This window comes from Lynx canadensis, chromosome D1, assembly GCF_007474595.2.
Source record: "Lynx canadensis isolate LIC74 chromosome D1, mLynCan4.pri.v2, whole genome shotgun sequence".
NCBI lineage: Eukaryota > Metazoa > Chordata > Mammalia > Carnivora > Felidae > Lynx > Lynx canadensis.
The window spans coordinates 103,477,898-103,483,780 of NC_044312.2; the positions used below are offsets into that span (position 1 = coordinate 103,477,898).

General features: G+C 39.1%; 1 pseudogene; it reads left to right on the top strand.

Moving 5' to 3' along the window:
• The first annotated feature begins 2,564 nt into the window (after window positions 1-2,564).
• LOC115526056 lies at window positions 2,565-3,510 on the top strand (annotated as a pseudogene).
• The last annotated feature ends 2,373 nt before the right edge of the window (window positions 3,511-5,883 follow it).

The following is a 5,883-nucleotide window of genomic DNA, read 5'->3' on the forward strand; positions in this document are numbered from 1 at the left end:
GATTCGCTTCTGGGAGGGAGCTTTGTTGATGGGATTACTGCATTCTTCCCCCGCAGAGTTTCAGATCAATGACTAAACATTCAGGATTTCCATCACCTGTTTTCAAGGACCAGGTAAGTAACCTTTTGTATTTCACACACATTTTTAGTGAGAAGTGTAATACATGTAAAAGTAGTAATGAAGCTGATGTTATGAGTTATTTGAGCTCAAAATAGAATGCCATGAATATCTTTTCTGAAACGCTTGGGACTTTATGTCCAATTAAAAACCACTTCCGTTAGTAGGAAGCTCAGTGGCACTTATGAAACGTTGTTATGTTCCTAAAGAGGATGGGCAAAGACGGAAGGTAGATGATGCTCTGATTGAACAGGAGGTAATTTCCTCCCATTTTCTATCTTTTCTTGTCATTGTAGGGGAGGCTCACAAGCAAAGTTTGATTGGACAGTTCTTTAGATGCCAGAAGGATCTTCATGAGATTATTTAGATCTGTACTCCACTTTAATATTCTTTACCCCCGAAGCTCACCCTTTTCCTGACGTCTAGAAAAGTCGACAGAGCAGTCATTCAGTGCGTGGGTTGTAAAATAGATCATAGATACATTTGATTCTCAGAGCTGCTTCCTCTTAGACATGTAATTTTAGGAAGTAACTTCTCAAATCCTCTTTTCTTATTTGTAAAATAGGGATACGAGTGCCGACTGACGTGTAATGTTATCATGAAGATTAAAGTGAAACATATCTATATCTGAATATGTCATTCCCTTATTAGCAGTCATAGAATGCAGCAGATTCTATTTGCTTTAAAAGTCGTAGGTTATATTATCATGTATGTTAGAAATTTATAAACACACAAGTGCCTTTAGGGACAGGAATGTAAAGTGAAGTTGCAAAATGGCCAGGAGGAAATAGAAGGTAGAGAGGAGATAGAGAAAAGTAGTTACCAGAGAATAGACATGCTACCAAAAGCTCCAAGGTCAAATTAAAAATTAAAAAGCAAAACCATGGAGGTGACCACATAACAGATCTGCAGACTAGAATGAAATTCCTGGTCCAAGACTCTTCAACTCTCCATCTCTGTGACTGTACAAGAGGCTGGGGGCTGCCAGACTTCATACTGCCTCCACATCTTGAAGCCCTGCATCCCACCCCCACCTGTCCTTAACCAAGATGGAGACCATCATTCCATCCTAATAATAACGTAGTAACTCATCAGGATTGTGATGAATGCCCACATTGTGCTTTTTAAAAATGAATTACCTCATTTAGATTTTGTAAAAAATCCCTTTTGAATCATCCCATTACCATCTTTATTTATTTATTTTTTTAAGGGGGCTCCACGCTCAGCGTGGCTTGAACTCACCACCCTGAGATCAAGACCTGAGCTGAGATCAAGAGCTGGAGGCTTAACCAAATGAACCACGCAGGTGCCCCACCATCTTCATTTTATAAAGAAAATGAGGCTCAAGGAAGTTATGTTAGGACCAATGTCTCCTTGGTTGAAAATGGTAGGGCTGCTTTCTGAATGCTTATGAACCTCTTCTCAGAGCCCAAGCTCTAACACCCAATGCCATACCTTCTTCAGAATTGAATTCAACTGGAATTCCTGGTTGTACACGCCTCTACTGTAGTTGTGCTGTTATCCCAGTACATCTAGTTTGCATATACATAGCTATTCTACTGAACACCTACAAGTACTGAGTTTGGCCTAATGGACACAATGAATAAATGTGAACTCAGCTAAAATAAATTCAATTAAACTTCAGTTAAGAGCCTGGGTCTAGGAAATCACTTTGCCTGGGTCCAAGGCTTGACTCTATTGGTTGATACTGATGTAGACTTGCACAAACACTTAGTCATTTGTGGGTTTGTTGAGAGGATTAAGCATATTTCAACATTAGACATAAGCGTGTACTTGATGTGAGCACTGTATAAACTTTAGCTGTCAATAAGCTAAGGAAATCTGCCTTAGGAAATGTAGGTACAGCAAATATGTGACCTTGGATAAATCATAACCTCTTTCTGCGCCTCTCTTTGTGCATTGGCACAAGTAAGAAGTTGGCTATGGGACTTGTAAGGATCTTTTGGCTTCAACAGTATGTAACCATATAGATCATTTATCTCAGTCCTAAGTTTTTTGTTCAAATCTATGCTTTATATCAGAGAATCATGAAGAATAAATTATTGCCATAATTAAATGGTGAAATAAATGAGGTATTTATATATTTAAATTTCAGTGCAGGGGGGCCTGGGTGGCTCAGTTGATTAAGCATCTGACTTGGTTTCAGCTCAGGTCATGATCTCACAGTTTTCTGAGTTTGAACCCTGTGTAGGGCTTTGTGCTGGCAGCTTAGAGTCTGCTTGGGATTCTCTTTCCTTGTCTCTCTGCCTCTTTCCCCACTTGTGCTGTTTCTGTCTCTCTCAAATAAATAAACATACTTATGAATAAATAAATAAATAAATAAATAAATAAATAAATAAATAAATAGATAAATTTCAGTGCCATCTATTTTCTGCTTACCAAATATTCCTTTCTTTCTCATTACTACAGAGAATTTAGTAATTCCCATGGACACTAATACAGAAGTGACAGATTTCATCCTGATGGATCTGACCAATACTCCAAAACTTCAGATTCCACTTTTTATTGTGTTCACCCCTCATTTACTTCATCAGTGTTTGGGGGAACCTGGGGATGATCATACTGATCGTACTGGACTCCCATTGCCACTCTCTCGTGTACTTTTTCCTCAGTAACCTGTCTCTGGTGGACTTTGGTTACTCTGCAGCTGGCACTCCCAGGGTCACGGCTGGATTCCTTATAGGAGACCAGGTCATCTCCTATAATGCGTGTGCTGCTCAAACGTTCCCTTCTGCAGCCTTTGCAACTGTGGAACGTTACCTCTTATCCTCAGCGGCCCGTGACCTCTACACAGCAGTGTGAAGCCCCTCCATCCCACCACCACCATGACGATAAGCGTGTGTGCTCTTCTGGCCATGGGTTGCTACATCTGTAGTCTCCTGAATGCATCCATTCAGGTTGGAAATACGTTCAGTCTTTCTTTCTGTAAGTCCAATGTGGTCCATCACTTTTTCCTGTGATATTCCAGCAGTCATGGCTCTCTCTTGCTCTGATAAACACATTAGTAAGGTGGTTCTTGTGTATGTGTCAAGCTTTAATGTCTTTTTTGCTCTTCTCATTATAATCCTATCCTACCTATTCATATTTATAACCAGCTTGAAGATGCAGTCAGCTCAGGGGCACCAAAAGGCTTTGTCCACCTGCACTTCCCACCTCACTACAGTCTCCATCTTTTATGGGACAGTCATCTTTACGTATTTACAGCCCAGTTCCAGCCATTCCATGGACACAGACAAAACGGCATCCATGTTCTACACTGTGCTCATCCCCATGCTGAATCCTGTGGTCTACAGCCTGAGGAACAAAGAGGTCAAGAACCCTTTCAAGAAAGTTTTGGAAAAGGCAAAATCATCTCTCATACTGGGATTTTAATATTATATTATGCACAATAATCTAGTTTCATTTCTCTCGATTTATCCCATTCATATTTTTAAGACTTACCCTGCATTTAATTCCTCAAGTTATATCCCTAACACTTGAAAAGCCTGCTGTCTTGTAAAAATAAAGCATGTCTATAATATAATACGTGAACTAGTATGGCTCAAAGAAAGCCATGAAAAGCCAGGGGGCCTGCTTCTCAAAACACTTACTAATGGCATTTGTTTTATTCGCTTGTTCCACATGCATTTTCTCTACCACGTGCCCGTGTAAACATACATGTAAATCAGTGGGAAAAATGAGTCTATGAGCAGAGACACATACACACATCCTCTATGACTCTGAGGACATATACACATGGCAGTGGTAAATTTGGCAGAGGTAAACGAAGTGTCAGTGGTTTTGAATAAAATGATTTTAAATAATTTGGGGGTTAGAATATAAATTTGTGTCTAATAATATTTGTTTCTTTTGCTGAATTCCTGTTGTAAAATCTTAACTGAAGAGAAAGTACGTAATTCTAAATAGAAGTATTTTCTTTGTTGGCACATTTTATTGAAAGACACATAGATATTGCATTTAAATGGAGTCGTATTGGGGCGCCTGGGTGGCTCAGTCAGTTAAATGTCCAACTTCAGCTCGGGTCATGATCTCACAGTTGATGGGTTTGAGCCCTGCGTCAGGTTCTGTGCTGACAGCTCTGAGCCGGGAGTCTGCTTCGGATTCTGTGTCTCCCTCTCTCTCCGCCCCTCCTCTGCCCATGCTCTGTCTCTCTCTGCCTCTCAAAAACAAATAAAAATGTTAACAATTTTAAAAGAATAAAAAGAGTTATATTTCTGTCTTGACTGAGTCATTCTGTAGAGTCAACATATTCACATTACACTTTTTAAAAGGACAAAAGATCTAGACTACACACACAAAAAATGGAGGGAAATAAACACATTTTCCGTTATTCACATGTAACCTCAAACTCTCATAATGCTTAAAAAATGAACAGAGGCTATCAAGAATGCACACTTTTCTCTCTAAAAATGCTTTGAAATGGCTGATGTTTCCTATTTTTCATACTGCAGTGTTGTTAGGTCATCTCTTGTCCCTCTCCCGGACTTCTCCCTCACTTCATCCACAGTGATTTCCTTGGTTTTTCTGGACAACTCAAATACACTTCCACCTCAGGGTCTTTGTACTTGCTGTTCCTTCTGAAAGAAATCTTCTCTTAGTCCATTCAGGGTCTCCTTAATCTTAGAGGCCTTCTCTGCCTACCTTTAAAAATTCGTCACTTTCTCCTTCCTGCATACACCAACTTCTCACCCTGCATTATTCTTTGTCATCCTTACAAACACTCGCCTGTTGTATATTTATTGGCCTTTTGCTTTGTGAACTATCTCTCCTAACTAGAATCTAACTCCATAAGAACGGTGACTTTATCCGTTGTATTTACCACATGATCACCAACACTAAAATGAGTATGTGATTCGTTGTAGATTCTCAATAAAAAATTATCAAACAAATGAATAAATTGAGTCCAATTGGACCATATGTTAGGTCCTTGAGTCTTTGGGAATTCTCCGTAGCAACTGTCTAGATATGCTCCTAGAGCATTTCCTGTATTATAGCTTATTTTCCACTTTGCTGAAATATTTTCATCTACGTTCTCACTCAGTGCTTGCAGCCGTCATTTTGGCCTGATTGCCTGGAAATCTCAACAGCTGTGTGACCTCAAACCATTTTATAATTTTTACTCAGAAGTATGGCTTGCAAGGTGTCAAGGAAGCACAAGATAAATGCTATTTAGTATTTGCTATATGATTCAATTTGGAAAATTACTTCATGCACTCTGGAACATACACCTAACTGAAATGGTTCAAAATATCCATATAGAAGATAAACCAGAAAATAACTGTCAGTAATAAACATAACGTACTTTCAAAGTCCCAAAGTAATGCGCAACATTTATGCATTTAATTTGCCCCGCAGGGAGCCCCATTCTATACTGAAGCTACCTCTGGGAATATGCACTCATGGCTCTATTTTTTGGTCTCTGTCTAATTACAGGCTGCAACATCTCCATATTTGTAAAATTTTTCTTCAATGTACAGAAATGTCATGCTACTACTTGTGGGACAGTGTAGCCTATTACAAGACTCGCTTTTTTTCTTTATAGGGATGTTTCTCTTGTTGAAATCTAATTATTTGAATGTATAATTTTTTTAGAGTTACACAAAGTCTTCAAAGATGGTGTGGAATGTTCCCATATGACCCATTGTAGGCTGAAAATAGCTAAATCATACATTCAGGGAAAAAAAGAAATACCAAGTAATGACAACTGTGCGTACCCACTCAATACATGTAGGAGGTCCCCGTAGG